At 39.2% G+C, this 17500-nt stretch overlaps 1 long non-coding RNA gene across 4 annotated transcripts in view; it reads right to left on the bottom strand.

Moving 5' to 3' along the window:
* Nucleotides 1-2609: 2609 nt before the first annotated feature.
* LOC149134900 (uncharacterized) overlaps nt 2610-17500 on the bottom strand; it is a 17337-nt gene continuing 2446 nt past the window's right edge. Inside the window, exons 1-3 of one of the 4 annotated variants that reach the window (XR_016242141.1) lie at nt 16920-17500; nt 5164-5284; nt 2610-3783 (exon numbers count right to left, since the gene is read on the bottom strand). The exon at nt 16920-17500 is cut by the window's right edge and continues 302 nt beyond it. This is a non-coding gene — a long non-coding RNA (uncharacterized LOC149134900). The remainder of the gene's footprint in view (nt 3784-5163; nt 5285-16919) is intronic. The other 3 variants (XR_016242142.1, XR_016242140.1, XR_016242139.1) reach the window with 3 other exon arrangements.

Genomic DNA, 17500 nt, shown 5'->3' with positions numbered 1-17500 from the left:
CGATGGAATAGGTGCTGGGCTTGCAAGGAGTGGGTCCTGGTGTCGATTTGCTCGACTAAAGGGCGGTGCTCCGGCATGGCCGCGGTCAAATGACTGAAACAAGTAAAAGAGCAGACAGAATTGAAACAAATTTCGGAAAAATGAAAAAAGTTATGAGGGGGTCTTAGCACATAAGGGGGTTTTACATCATAACTCTGCCGAGTTTTGCTTTCACTATCGAAAACGCTACGTATCTTTCAGAAAGCTCCTAAGCAATTTAACTTTATGCGGCATTCGCTGTTTACGTGCAGGCTATGTCGGAAGACAGAATAAAGGGGCTTTTGTTAGCTTATCTCTCTGAAGAAATAGCTCCCTTTGCTGTTAAACTCGCAGAGGGGAAGTCTCAATGTCTCCCTTCAATTTCTTTCCACCATTTATGTGGCTGTTTCTGACAAGGAACTTCGCTTTCATATAAAACAACTATATTTTGGAGTCATTATCTGTAACCTACTCCCAAAACACTTCGGTAGCTTAACTTTTCATCGCTTGCCAACTTATATGTGCTATGATAATTAAAGCGCGAGATCTCCACAATATCCAGCCTTCAATTCGATCTCCCATTCCTAGGTTAATCAGAAACATAGACTGCCATGCTATTCATAAGCCTTCTCAGTAGTTCAATTATTTGGTGAAAAAAAATACCACCAAAGCAACTTAAATTGTCCAAAGGACGGGTGCGTTTGCTATTATATATATCCTTACATATATATATGTCTTAGGACCATTGCTTTTTATAGTCGCTCTCTCAGATATGCCTTCAAGTGCCCAGATAGCCACTCTTGCAAGCTACGCAGACGATACGAAAGTCTCGCAGAAAATACAGAACTCCAGTAATGTTGCACATCTGCAGCAGGAGTTGGACTCAGTTTACAGATGGGCTGAGGATAATAATGTGCTGTTTAATGCTGAAAAATTCCAAGCCCTGCGCTACCAACATCCAAAACTGAATATGAAACTTACAGAGTACACTGGTCCGCAGGGAATTTCAATCCCAGAGCCTAAATCAGTGAGAGACCTGGGTATCGACATGAGTGATGATACCTCTTTCCACGTGCACATTACCAGGATGGCAACAAAGTGCAGGTGACTGGCTGGATGGATCCTGAGAACATTCAGAACCAGAGATAAGGAAGCCATGATGATCCTCTGGAGGACATTCGTCCTCAGCTGCCTGGACTACTGCTCACAGCTGTGGTCACCCAGCAGTGTGAAATTAACAGCAGACCTTGAAGCGATCCAGAGAAGATTCACAAAGAAGATTGTCTCTTTGCAACTGCTCGGCTACTGGGAAAGGCTGAAACAGCTAAGACTCTACTCCCTGGAGAGAAGGCGGGAGAGGTATGCAGTAATATACATCTGGAAGATCCTGGAAGGAATTGTGCCAAATTTTGGCATTGAAAGCTACACCAATGCTAGAACGGGACGACACTGCATAGTGCCAAAGATCCCAGCAATGCCATCGTGCTTCAGGATCAGTTACTGCAACAGCTTGGGATTCAGGGGCCCACAGCTTTTTAATATTCTCCCAAAGAGCCTGAGCAATCTGCACAAAGTAGATGTAGGGGTTTTTAAATCAAAGCTGGACCTCTTTCTGTCGAGAGTCCCAGATGAGCCTACTTCACGGCAAGAGGTGCAAATGAGGGTTGCTAAATCAAACTCCATTCTTCACCAAGTGCCACATATTGTAGGAGGCTCCCTGTAATAACAGTGTAGCAACACGGCGGTGCATCAGCATGGCCGCAGCTCTAAGCTGAAACTATAAACAACAAACAACAATATTCTGTTGTGTCTGGGGAGAGGCATTTTCTTATTGTGCCTTAAAATTTAACACTCACCGGTTAAATTTCCACTTATTTCTTATTTTTATTTTCCTAAAATTTTCGTTGTGTCTTGCGACCTTTTCAATAGTCTTGACTCTTGAGAAATAAGTGGAAATTTTACCGGTGAGTGTGTTAAATTTTAAGGCACAATAAGAAAATGACTCTCCCCAGACACAAAAGAATATGCTTCAACACACGAAATCACATAAAGAAATCTTGCAAACCAAATCCATAAACGTAATATATATACATATATATACACACATATATATATATATATATATATATACACACATATATATATGTATACATACATGATGGGCGCCTTTCAGTTTTTGCCTACCAAATCCGCTTACAAAGATCTGGTTGGTCTAAGGCTACAGTAGAAGACATTTGACCAAAGTGCCATGTATTGGGACTGAACCTGGAACTATGTGGTTGGGAAGCAAACGTCTTACCACTCAGCCATGTGCATGTGTGTATATAAATATGATTGATTGTGTGTGTGGGGGGGGGGGGAAGAAATATTTGAAAACATTGTGGTGAGAGGAGAGAGAGAGAGGGAGAGGGAGAGAGAAGGTGGAAGAGATGGAGAAGAGAAGGGGTAATGACACAGGAAGCAGTTGCCCTGATGAGAAAGGAATCCTGGGGGCAGAAACACGGAAAACAATGGAATTTTCATTACACCGGTTCTAACAATATTTGTGACAACAACGACAACAACAACGTTAATAATAATAACAATAATAGTCACTGTACCAAAACCTAATAGTTTCTGATTTCGTTCAAATATACATACGAATGTATATGTACACATACAGGTAAGTGTGTGTGTATGTATATATATATATACATACTCTCTGAGTGGTTGGCGTTAGGAAGGGCATCCAGCTGTAGAAACTCTGCCAAACTTAGATTGGAGCCTGGTGTTGCCATCCGGTTTCACCAGTCCTCAGTCAAGTCGTCCAACCCATGCTAGCATGGAAAGCGGACGTTTAAACGATGATGATGATGATGATGATCTATCATCATATATATCTATATCTATTTATATATATATATATATACACTCACACACACATGTATATATATATATATATATATATATATATATATATATATATATATATACACACACATAAAAATATATAAATTCAATTGGGGTATTGACTTTGTAGTTTGCTTTATAAAGCCTGTCTACAGGTATTGGCTATCAGATAACATTTTACAGGGAATATTGATCGTATTGCTCAACATGCATCTGTAATCCATAAAGTACCAATAAGGTTTATATAAATATAAATATTAACAAAGAGAATGGACAGAGAAGACTTGCCATTTGTCAATATTACTGGATTAATACTGATTCAATCTATTATTTCATATATTATATATAGTAATATTTCAGCAATGATTTTCTGGTAAAAAATGAGACAATTGTAGCATTATGCCAAAAGAGGTGTTGCTCAACCCATTCTCTTTGTTAAAACTTATATATATATATATATATATATATATATATATATATATATATATGTATGTATATATATATACATATATATGGACACACACACACACACACACACAATTATAGGCACAAGAGGTTTGATTGTGAAGTTTGTGGTGAGCAATGAAAAGTGTGAGAGTGGCAAATTCTCTCTCCTCTAACCCCCCCCCCCCCCCACTGCTCCACCATCACTGTCACCCCATTCCCACCACGACCCCCTCTCCTTATCACAATAACTATTTAGAGTCCTTCGATGGCTCATCTATCGCCTGCTGCATCAGTCGTAGTTGTTCCGAGATCTCAAGAAGCTGTTTGGCCATATTTTTATTCAACTTGCGAGGGGCTGGACCTGCCCCTTGCCTGTTTGAATCTTGCTTCCCCACTTGTGGTTTTTCCTCAGTGTCTTGAATGATATGTCTGGAAAATGGAGAGAGAGAGAGAGAGAGAAAAGCAGAAAATTAATATAGAAAACAAAAAACAATGAATTACGTGCCAAAAACAAAAAAACAAAGAACATAAACCTTTCTACACACACACACACACACACACAAAGTCATAAATGACAGAGAAACAGTTTGATGAAATTTTATTTAACAATAACAAAATTCCAATATCTTGACAAATTATTTTCTAACTTAAAAGCATGTAAATAATTTATATTATTCTATAGAATGAGAAATAAATATACACTCCTTCTTGTTTTCTCTTCTCCTATATATTCTATGTGTTTTGTAGAACGATACATTAAGGAGCTTTTCTAGGAGCTCCACAGGATTACTTGAATGCCATGAAGATTCCGTCCAGATTTTCTGATTGTTTAAGTTATTTGGGGGATGTAATGTCGGTGGAGTTGCCTCCCCTTGTCCGTCTCTGGTTTGTGTTCGATAAGCCTGGGTTCATTTCTGTGTATGTTTTTGCTTTATTTTCCTTCAGCAAGGGCTTATCCGATGCCTATTCTACGATGAACTGTGTTTCGTAGTTAATAAACAAATTGCTTTGTCTTTGCCAGCCTTGTAGCGAGTTTGTTTCTTCAGCTTCACAAGTTGTTTGCCACAGTTTAAAGACACTTTCCAAGCGTTGACCATCTCAATGTTTCTTTAATTCGTTGTAGATTTCCTCATCCATGTTCTTCAATTTTTCTTCATTGCTCAGCGCTCTAAGCTTAAGCAGTTCTATTTCTGTCTTCATGTTTTCCAAGTGTTAGTTTCTCCCTTAATTGTCTTTGTTGGTCCTGTTCGTTTGGAATACGTTTAATTTGGAGTTATATATTGTGAATTAAATATATGTGTGTATACACACACACACATATAATATATATATATATCCAAAAACAAAATATATTTATATATATATATATATATATATATATATATATATATATATATATATATATATATATATATATATATAGAATAAATACCAGGTTTACAAAAACAAAAAACAAGTGTTGAGGTCAATTTGATTCAACTAAAAATTCTCCAAGGCAGTGCTCCAGCTTGGGTGGAGTCAAATGACTGAAACAAGAAAAAGAATAAAATATAAAACGTTCTATAATAGTTTTGTGTTGGCAGCTGTTCCGGGAGAGCCACCGCTGATGCTGTAACCATGTTCATACACAACAAAGGCCTATGTTGTAGATGGCATTGCAAATATTTGGGCAAGGGTTATTAGGGTCAGTTGATACCTTGCTGTTTCTCTTCCACTGCCACCTGTCTTGGTGACAATGGAAAGGGCCTCGGGCTCTGCCCTGTCTGTCTCTGATCAACCCCTCCCTCTTTACAAAGTAAAGATACTCACTGGAGTTGTGTCTGTCGGGCTATCAGCTGGCTACACACCGTCTGCACCTCCATGTCACAGTCGATAGGGTCCATCCACTCTTGTAATGTAACCTTGTTGTGGGTGGGGCTGCATCCTACAGCTGTTGGGGATAATGGTAGGAGAGGAAGAGGAGAGAGAAAAGAAAAACAAAACGAGAAAAATATTAAGAGAAAAAAAGAGGTAACAGGTGTAAAAAGGGTAAAATCAGTAGTGTATCGCTTAAACGAGTAAATAGTATTTTCCTAAACAAGAGATCCCCTTATTTCGGTTAGTGACTTATTCACGAATATACCAACATTAGCGCTGCTGAGGGTAATATTCTCTGGGAACACACAAAAGCCTTTTTCACAATTATTTACTTTGACTTGTTATTATCTCATATCTGATTAGCCTGTTATTACGTAACATGCTTCATGATTTTAGTATACATACCTTATTAGTATTTCCCCCTATGTTCTATATACTCTGGGAACGTATTACAGCCCTTTTCGGCACTACTTTATGTGAACTCTTACTATCGGGTAACTAATTTCATGGTATTACATGACTGACTTCACAATTTGGGTATTCATAACTTATTAGGAATTCCTAACAACAAGATCCTGTGTAAGACACTTCAGTATTCTCTGTAAATGCACAGAAACCGTTTTAAGGGCTACATACTTTGTATTGTTCTTACTGGATTAGCGAAACAATTATGAGAACGGAACCAAGGGATAAGCCCTGCTTCCCCAGGAATTACAGTGTACGCCCCAGCTAGTATATACATGTGTACATACATAAAACAGTAAGGTGCGATTTGAGGGAGATTTGGGTGCTATTTCTACCAGGTCTGGCTACTATGTAGAAGTCTCCATTGGCTCATACATACATATATACATAGATAAGAGAGTAGGGTGTGATTTGAGGAAGACAAATGTGGGTAAACGGCAGGATACCGTGTTCCAGGAAAAATGTAATGGAAACGGAAAAACTCCTTCATAAAGAGTGATATTGCAACAGTTGCATAGAACCATGATGTTAGAGCAAAATTAGGCTTTTGTGTCGGTGCGCGCACGTATGAGAGAGAAAGGCCGAGAGATAGAGTGAATGAAGGTGATGATGGATGCCTTTGAAGGTCGATACTCGGATAGAAAAGGTGACATCGTCATGGTCGTTGTATGAAATGTTTACTTATAGATCACTTATGAACGGCTAAAACAAGCGAAATAGCAGGTTCTACACACCTGTTGTATACGTCGGTCCTGTTTTTTCGCTTTAAAGTAAGCGATTCTTATAGAAGCAAACACGATATTGAATAATTCTCCGTCATACGTCTTCTAAAAACTTTAAACATACTTCCAAAATGGGACTTCGTCTAGGTTTATCTACGTGTGTGTGTGTGTGTGTGTGTGAACATCCCATCAGCAACATTCATCATCGTCTTCTTCCCAATATTTGTACCCTTTAAAAAGAAGCAGTTGTTGCTATTTTTCCGAATTTATTTTACATTGTGTGCACCCAGATTGCAATTTTTATTGTACCTTGCACCAGAGAACATTATAGATTATCTGAAAACAAAACATATTGCCAATGAAAAAACCGTCTGCTTGCACACATTCAATCATCATCATCATCGTTTAACGTCCGCTTTCCATGCTGGTATGGGTTGGACGATTTGACTGAGGACTGGTGAAACCGGATGGCAACACCAAGCTCCAATCTAATTTGGCAGAGTTTCTACAGCTGGATGCCCTTCCTAACGCCAACCACTCAGAGAGTGTAGTGGGTGCTTTTACGTGTCACCCGCACGAGGGCCAGTCAGGTGGTACTGGCAACGGCCACGCTCAAAATGGTGTCTTTTATGTGCCACCCGCACAAGAGCCAGTCCAGGGGCACTGGCAGCGATCTCACTTGACTTGCCGGATCTTCTCACGCACAGCACATTTCCAAAAGTCTCGGTCAGTAGTCATCGCCTCGGTGAGGCCCAATGTTCGAAGGTCTTGCCTCACCACCTCAGCCCAGGTCTTCCTGGGCCTACCTCTTCCACGGGTTCCCTCAACTGTTAGGGTGTGGCACTTTTTCACGCAGCTATCCTCATCCATTCTCACCACATGTCCATACCAGCGCAATCGTCTCTCTTGCACACCACAACTAATGCTTCTTATGTTCAGCTTTTCTCTCAAGATACTTACACCCTGACGGGTATGCACACTGACATTACACATCCAGCGGAGCATACTGGCTTCATTCCTTGCGAGCTTACGCATGTCCTCAGCAGTTACAGCCCATGTTTCACTGCCATGTAGCATGGCTGTTCAATGAATTTTCAAAATTCTAGTCGTTCTATTGACGGGATTTTGTCAAAAGAAAGTGAGCTAAAAGTAAAAAAGAAACAATTCCTCTTTCCATCAGGAAAGGAACCTTTGGAGAAAACTCCAAGCTGCCATTATATGGAATTTTTTTTTTATTTAGTGTTTAATTTTATTTTTCATTTTCGAATTAACTGTCACGGTATCTGCAAGAATAAATTGCATTGATATAAGAACTGCCGTTCAGTGGCACCAGTTCTGTAGAGATGTTTGTTTGGCAAAAAACTGGTGCCGGACAAAACTCCAATTGCTGGTCCGGACCATAGAGTGGAGTTCCATGAAAGTTTGTTCTTCAAAAAGAAGAAGAATGGACGACGAATGTGTCGCAAAACTTGGGTTGTTGGATGTTATGACACCACAACCAGAAAAAGGATTTCTTCAACGTCTGCTCGATAGGAGTGCAGAGATGTTGGAGAATGTTATCAGACAAAACGTTCTTGCAGAAAATTTATGACTGACAATTTGGCAAGCTATTGTAATCTGCATATACTCGGTTCCATTCACCAGACGGTAAATCGTTCCCCAAATTTCTTAGATCGGTCATCGGGGCATGTAAAAATCAGCGGAGGTAAAGATTATGGGAGATTTTTTTTGTTGGTTTTATTTTGAAATGAAAACATTATATCAAGGTACGATTCAAGAAGATTGGATCCAGGGCGCGCATCCGCGCATGCGAGACGTGACTAGTGGATCCTACGACTCTCCAGCGCGCGTCACGCACAAAACATGTATGAGGGTGTTTGCGTTTTGTTTACAATGTGTTTTATTTACTTTGTTCAAAAAAACCAAAACAAACCGTCCTGCATGTTTTGTGCATACATGCATTGGCAATAGATTGTTATTGTAGGATCGACTAGTCACGACTCGCGTGCGCGTGCGCGATAGCAGGTGTGTGCGCCAATTAATGGCGGTGAATTGGAACGTGTGGGAAAAAGGTAAATTTCAACATTTCTCTCGTTCAACACCCGACAAAGCATAAACCACAAAATTCACCTTTATTCTGTAATTCTATCTCCAGAAAATCGAAAAATACAAGTTATTCGCTGAAAAATTCTGCGCCAGAAATCGCAAAAGAAGCCAAAACCATTTCACAGCTCATGTCTTCTGCTGAATTGCAGACATTTTCGAACAAGGTAAGGCAAAGAGATTTCCTTTTAATTGGCTTTCGCTTGTTTCAATAAAGACAAAACAAAACACTAACATGCTTTTGCTTTTGTTCAGACTTCGTTACTACTAATTTTTATAATTTCAGCATTCGTTTATTATTGTTTTCAAACGTATTTCTGCCAAATGTCATTTATAAAACATGTTTAAAGAAAAAGGGGGCGGATGCAGTCACGCCCCTCACCTTCGAAAATGTGTTTTTTAGTGAAAGGTTTCTAAGGAAACGTGTCTGTTTATTATTACATGTGTGTTTATATAGATGTCTGTAGGTATATAACGTGTGTATTTGTCTTTCTATAGCTCGAGAGAGAGAGAGAGAAAGTTGTAATGGAATTGAAGGCTTGTAATGGCTGTGGAGTATCTCTGGGTCAGTTCGTCGTACTTTATATTGTCTGATATCGTCTTTAAATCACATTTCACCTTCCAACACTTATAACTGCTCCTGAATCTCAATATTTCGTCGTCTTTTTTTTACTTTCGGACACCTGAATGTTTGTCCATCCATTGACATGCACAAATCTTGCAATCCTCCATTTTGTTCTCTTCTGGATCCCTTCTTGGTCTACGCCTTTCAAACACGCGCGAAACAATTTCCAGTGGGAGGAGGGGGAGCCTGTTGAGCCTTGTGTTTTTTTGTATTTGTTTTTTTTCTCTTGCTTTGTATCGGAGGGGAATGGGTGGAGGGGGTGTCTGAGAAGGTGGGGTGGGACGGGGTGTATGGCTTGGGGTTCTAATTCAATCTGTCCTTTCTTCCTCTTCCTTCAGCTACCATCCACTGTTCTTTGTTTCTCTTTTCTTCCTGTTGCACCTTCTCCGGCCCCTTTCTAACTTCTTCCTGACTTCTCTGCTTCTGCAGAGGCCTTTTTTAGCCACATTTAAAGCAACGAGGGGTTCTGCCCTCCACCCCCACTCTCAACACTACATCTCCAATGGTCACCGTTTCCACCATATTTTCAGTGGTTCTGCCAATACCCAATATGATCAGGTCCAATGTTTGCTCTTTCCATACAGAATTTTCTGTTTTCGTGGCCTGCAGGACGGCTATTTCTTCTTTACTTCCGAGAAGAACAGCCGCCACAACCCAAGCCACATCTGTTTCTGGTGGGATTCTCTCCACCCTAATCCTGGAAGTCCTTCTTCCAAGATATGTAGGTTTCTGTGGTTACAGCATATTCTTTTGCCTTTCCTGCCTTCTTGAACCACAATTGTTCCAAATCTGCTTCCTCTGCCTCAACGTTTTCAATTTTCCTTTCTTCCACTGAGTACACCTTATATATTTACTGTTTTCTTACCCATATTTTCCAATACTTTCTGGAGTAGGGACAACTTAGCATCACCACCGATCCTACGTGCCATCTTCTCATATTTCTCCATGTTTGTCAGGTCCACCTCCTTTTTTGTGACTTCTGTCACTTCAGCAAATCTTTCTTCTTCCTTAAACACTTGTCCATTCTATCAACTGCTCGTACGAGCCGCTCCTCCGAAGAGGACAATTCGGACCCCCTAAGGTCTGAATAGAACATGTTCCTTACTGTTGACATTGCTGATCCTGCTTAAGGCGGAGAGAAAGCACAAGACAGTCGACCCCTCCTCACACAATCAACAAATACACCAACACTATGTAAAAGCGTGAGAGGAAATGGGAAAGAAGAAAGAGAGCGAACGTTTTAATTCTCCTGCTTAAATAGTCGTTGCCGATGGGAGTCTTGCCAATGAGAGTCTTGCTGTTGTATTAGATTGATAGATAGAGAGATATTGATATATGTAAATATATATGTGTGTATATATTTAAGTGCAAGATCTCAGGATCAAGGTGTAGGAAGTGAGTAAGCTTCAAGCAGTCCATAGTAGAAAGTATAAAAAGCAACTTTGAAGAACATTAGTGGTTTATTGTCAAAGAAGATTGTAAATGTTTTCGAAAATTAGGGAACAGAGGAGATAAAATCACCAGCAGAACCTCAGAAATAGTAATTAGCCTAACGAGGGGTACTCCACTAGCTACTGATAAGGGTGAATACACCTTAGTTAAATGAAGGTTACATTGTTGTCAAAATATCTCAAATTAACCTGCAAGAGAATAAGGTTCTGCTAGCTGGGAGACATATGTTACTGGGATGTTTACCTGTTCCAATCCCTGAATTTGCATGTATCTGTAGTTATATGTGTTTGTGTGTGTGTGTGTGTGTACATGTATGTAGAAGAGAAGAGATGAGAAAGGAATAAACGATCATCTTCTGAACTTTCTAGGATGATTGCTCCTTCCTTTGTCATTCCTTTTCTTATTACTGCTCCCTACTTGACTAATGTGTCATTCTGGTGTATATTCAGTTTCACACCAGGTTATTTGGATCTCAATGCCTTAGCAATATATTCTTTTACTTGTTTCAATCATTTTGATTGTGGCCACCTTGGAGCACCACCATTTAGTCAAAGAAATCGACCCCGGGACTTATTCTTTGAAAGCCTAGTACTTCTGTCGGTCTCTTTTAATGTATTTTAATTATCATGTGCTTTTCAAGAGGCTTTTATAATTGAAGATTTCAACTTCACAATTCAGTCTTAATTCACTGTGAGATACACGTTTCAAGGTTGTATTAATGTCCAACAGAAGTGTACCCCAACACCGTAACTTTGTTTCCTCATAGCTGCATGCAACAAACATGAATATTTGAAGATAAAATTCTTTGCAAATGGAGTAGATTACAATTGTATCTGGATTTGTTGTGAAAAAAAGTTTTGAAGGAGGGTGAAAAGAGGAGTTTCAGATAAATCACCCATGGGTTGTGAATAAAAATAGGGTAACAGAATACTTTGAGAGAAAAACCCCAAAACCCCACCCTTTAAAAAATTTTTTTTAAGCTAATTTCAATAAGGCAAACAACCCCCATCTGTGTCATAAACAGATTCACTGTAGACACAATAAACATATGGTCCTGTGATATTGGACTGGGGTGGAACAGTTCTCCACTATCTACTTGAAGCTCTTCTATAGGCACTGTACTAAAAATAGCAACCCTTTATATTCTTAAGGTAGTGATATACAAAAAAGAAAACTTAATAAATTTATCATACAGACAGAGGCATGGCTGTGTGGGAAAGAAACTAATTTTGTAATCTCATGGCTTCAAGTTCAGTCCCACTGCATAGCACCTTGGGAAAGCGTGTGTATATATATACATATATATATATATTGATTGAAGTGTACAGTATTATAGTACTATGTATCCATTGTGGCCATCCTTACCAGTCGGTTTTGCACTTGGGGCTTAATAGGTTGTTAGATAACAGTCCAATTATGTAACCCTGCACTCTTCAGAGCAGCTCTACTGTCTGTTTTGTATGGTTTCTATGACTGAATGCCCTTCCTAACTAATGCCAGCCACTTTACAGAGTGAACTGGGTTCCTTTTTATGTGGTGCCCATGCACATATGTTAGGACATTACAATATTAGAGAAGTATTTCAGTTGATTTCACCAATCAGGCTCCCACACGACAGCAGAAAATCCCAATCCTGATGCTTGTTAGAAGAAGGGCTCGTGCAAACAAAGAAGATTGTACTGAAATGGATTTGTTGTATATATATAATATATATACATGGGTTGCATGGAGGCAAAGTGACTGAGTCCCTTTCAAGTGTTGGGCCTCATGGAGGCAATGACTGAGAAGACCCATCAAGCTGAGCAAAACCGCAGTTGTGGCAGATACTGGTACAGTACAAATTGGCATGTAAGGGCATCCAGCTATAGAAAACCATGCCAAATCAGAGAGGAGCCTGGTGCAGCCTTCTAGTGTGCCAACCCAGTCAAACCATCCAACCCATACCAGCATGGACAATGGACGCTAAATGATGATGATGATGACACACACACAATAAATACATATGTGTGTATACATATATATATATATATATATATATATATATATATATATATATATTTCGTTTTTTTGGATTTGGTTTGCAAGATTTTTTATGTCATTTCGTGTGTTGAAGCATCTTCTGTTGTGTCTGGGGAGAGTCATTTTCTTATTGTGCCTTCAAATTTAACACTCACCGGTAACATTTCCACTTATTTCTTATTTTAATTTTCCTAAAACTTTCGTTGCGTCTTGCAAACTTATCAATAGTCTTGACTCTGTCCGTTATTTATGCATGTGTGTGTCTCAGTGTGTGTGTATGTATGCATTCATGTGTGTGTATGTATGTCTGCGTGTGTGTGCATATGTATATATGTATGTATGGGTGTGTATGCATACATGTATGCATGTATGTATTCTGCATATTCCTGTGTTTGTGTGTGTTTTTATGTATGTGTGTGCATGTGTGTATATGTATGTATGTACCTCTGTCTCCTTGTGTGTGCATGTCTGAGTGTGTGTGTGTGTGTGTGTGTGTTGCTGCTATGTACCATGTTTTTATGTATGGGTGTACATCTCCATATGTGTGGACATGTGTCTTTGTGTGAAAAAAAGTGTGTGTGTATATGTGGTCATGTGTTTCAGTCTCTATGTGCATATGTGGTTGTCTGTTCATATACCCTATGTACCTACCCGTCTGTATGTAGACCTGTTGGTTTACATATACATACATGTGCATGCACACACACACACAGACATACATACATCTATCTGCATAAAAGCCCATATATACACGCATGAAAGAAATCATGCTTACATGTTTGCATTAATATGAATGCTTGTGATATCCTAACGATGTCACATGGTTAAATAGATGCTGCATATTCACCTCCCATTTGAGCTCAGAATGTAAAGATGGACAAACTGCACTTAGCAATTTGGTCTCAGGACCAACAATTCTGTCAGCTTGCTGCCTTATATGTACACACATAGACGCACACACACACACGGAGGCTTCTTCCATTTTCCATCTATCAAATCCACTCACAAGCCTGTAGTAAAAAACACTTGCCCAAGGTAGCACATGGTGGAACTGAACCCAGAACTATGTGGTTGTGTGTGTGTGTGTGCATATATGTATGTATGTATGTATGTATGTAAGTGTATAATGAAAAAAAACTGAGTGGTTGGGATAGTGTTTTCAAAGAGATGGAGAGAGAGAGAGAGAGAGATGGGTGTAGCTGATTGGCCAGTTTAGTGCTTGCTTTGATGGCCAACAAAAAACAACAACAATAACAACAGAAACATTAATAGCAACAGCGACAAAAAGTGTATTATGTGTACATATATCTGTGTATATATATACATATATATGTGTGTGTGTATACGTATATATATATATATATATATATATATATATGTGCATACATATACATATATATTATGTGCATCTATATGGGTATATATATATGTGTGTGTGTGTATGTATCTATGAATTATTGTGTATATGTATATATATGTGTGTACATATATATATACATATACACAATATGTATACACACACACATACATACATACATTTATATAGATACATATACATACATGTATATATACACACACACACGTATATACATATATATGCATACACACATATATACACATACATATATGAGTTTATGTATGCATGTATATATTTAAATATATATACACATATATGTATGCACACACATATGTATATCTGTATGTATGTATCTATGTGTGTATATATATATATATTATATGTATGCATGTATGTATATGTGCATTGTCCTTGAATCTGCATACACAGAAAACCAGGAGCTGAAAAGAAATACACTGGACATAGAAGGGGTCCGATGGTGTGAGCCAAGAGAGAGAGGATTGTGTTGCTATGGAGACGTGAAGAACACGGAGGAGAGGGGGGCAGTTGTAGAAGGGGAGACGTCTGATGGCCAAAGCAATTGGAAACAGTTGAAGACGGAGACAAAGAAAGGCTTAGGAGACCATGTGGTGAAGACTGACCTTAAGATGGTGCTCCTCATGGAGGGGATGGTCACGGAACGGGGGGCGGGGGTCGGGGTTGGTGACTGGTGGTGTTGAAGAAGTCCTGAATAGCAAATAGGCCAACTTCAATGTCACAAGAAGGACCGTGAGGACGTATACTGAGAGGTATATCATCACAGAACAAATGAAATGGGTGGCTTTATTAGCAATTTGAACCTACAACCAAATTCAATAGAAGTCACCAAAGTGAGTGAGGCTAGTGACCAGCATCAGCTGTTGCTAGAGACAACAGTTAAAACAACTCGAAAGCCACAAAAGCACTGAGCTTTTGAGGTTTTTAAGTTGTTTTAACTGTTGTCTCTAGCAATACCCTCTGTCACTTTTCTCACCTTTTACTTAATACAGTCATTAGACTGTTGCCATGCTGGAGCACCGCCTTGAATAACTTTTAGTCAAATGAACTGGCCCCAGTATTTATGTTTGTGTTAAGCGTGGTATATATTCTATCAGTTGCTTTTGCCAAACTGCTAAGTTACGAAGACATAAACACATATATATATATATATATACAAGCACATGACAGGCTTCTTTCAGTTTCCATCTACCAAATCCACTCATGTAGTTGGGAAGCAAGCTTCTTACCACATTGTCACACCTACACCTATATATATACATACATATATATATATATAATATAATATAAATAATGTATACATACATACATACATACATACGTATATGTACATACTTAAATCTATGTGTATATATACAGATTTATATATATATATATATATATATATATATATATATATATATATATATAATTATATGTATTTCTTCTATCTTAATGAATAAAAATTCTTCGGATAGACTAAATGGGTTAATAGAAACCAATGTAGCAAAGTACACAAAATAACTGTGGTGTAGTTCCTGTTTTTAAGGCAGGAACTCCTTGAAATTTTGAGTATTTGAGTATATTTAAAAATTCAAGGATTGGAGAAAACGCATGTTATAATTGCATACTTTATTCCTACATATGTTTCAAAGGATTACAACCTGTGTGCTCCATAGGGATCTGTGATATTAAAATTGTAACCTTCTCTTCAGGGAATGCATGGGAATCATCTTAAACGTAAGACATTATGACCGAGTATGAAAACAATAGATGGATAAGGTTATGACGTGATTCACTTGAAAAAAAAACGTTAGAAAATTGGACAACACATACATATAACTGTGTGAAAACATACATGCATACATAAAGACATATACACATATACACACATATATATACACATATATATACACACACACGTATACACACATACGTCCACATTTACACATATGCACATACGACCCATGCCTATACAAATATACCCATATGTGTGCATGTCCCCATACACACATATATACACATGTATAAATAGAAATAGACACATACATATACTCATACATATACATCTACGCCTATAACCGAATAAACAGATACGCATATACATATACATACATGTATACAAACACATACGTAAACACACGCATGCACATACATACATACATACATACATACAAATACATATATATAAAAGAAAAAGAACTCAAGTGTTTTCATATATACATACATACACATACATATATATATATATATATATATATATATATATATATATATACACATACATACATCATCATCATCGTTTAACGTCCGCTTTCCATGCTAGCATGGGTTGGACGATTTGACTGAGGACTGGTGAAACCGGATGGCAACACCAGGCTCCAGTCTGATTTGGCAGAGTTTCTACAGCTGGATGCCCTTCCTAACGCCAACCACTCAGAGAGTGTAGTGGGTGCTTTTACGTGTCACCCGCACGAAAACGGCCACGCTCGAAATGGTGTCTTTTATGTGCCACCCGCAAAAGCCAGTCCAGGGGCACTGGCAACGATCTCGCTCGAAAATCCTACAGGAGCCAGTCAGGCGGTACTGGCAACGGCCACGCTCAAAATGGTGCATCTCATGTGCCACCCGCACAAGAACCAGTCCAGGGGCACTGGCAACGATCTTACTTGGCTTGCCGGATCTTCTCACGCACAGCCCATTTCCAAAGGTCTCGGTCCGTAGTCATCGCCTCGGTGAGGCCCAATGTACGAAGGTCTTGCCTCACCACCTCAGCCCAGGTCTTCCTGGGCCTACCTCTTCCACGGGTTCCCTCAACTGTTAGGGTGTGGCACTTTTTCACGCAGCTATCCTCATCCATTCTCACCACATGTCCATACCAGCGCAATCGTCTCTCTTGCACGCCACAACTGATGCTTCTAATGTTCAGCTTTTCTCTCAAGATACTTACACTCTGACGGGTATTCACATTGACATTACACATCCAACGGAGCATACTGGCTTCATTCCTTGCGAGCTTACGTATGTCCTCAGCAGTTACAGCCCATATTTCACTGCCATGTAGCATGGTTGTTCGTACGCATGCGTCATACAGTCTGCCTTTTACTCTGAGTGAGAGTCCCTTTGTCGCCAGCAGGGGTAAGAGCTCTCTAAACTTTGCCCAGGCTATTCTTATTCTAGCAGCTACACTTTCAGCGCACCCACCCCCACTACTAACTTGGTCGCCCAGATAGCGGAAGCTATCGACTACCTCTAGTTTTTCACCCTGGAATGAGATAGAAGTTGTTTCCTGTTTGTTTGCAGTCTTTATTGCACCTGAACATCTGCCACAAACAAAAACTAACTTGCTAGTTAACCTGCCTTTGATGTTGCTGCACCTCTTATGTGTCCATAGCTTGCACCGGGTACATCTTATAGAGTTACTACCTACTCCTTTTCTACATACTGAGCAGGGCCATCTACCTGAAGGGGTTTGTGTTTTATCTACCTTCCTACTTATTAGGATTTTGGTTTTAGCTAGGTTGACTCTAA

Source organism: Octopus bimaculoides, chromosome 6 (assembly GCF_046866305.1).
Source record: "Octopus bimaculoides isolate indiv1 chromosome 6, ASM4686630v1, whole genome shotgun sequence".
Classification (NCBI taxonomy): Eukaryota; Metazoa; Mollusca; class Cephalopoda; order Octopoda; family Octopodidae; genus Octopus; species Octopus bimaculoides.
Note: the sequence above shows the minus strand (reverse complement) of the source record. Positions and strands in the feature narration are given on the sequence as shown.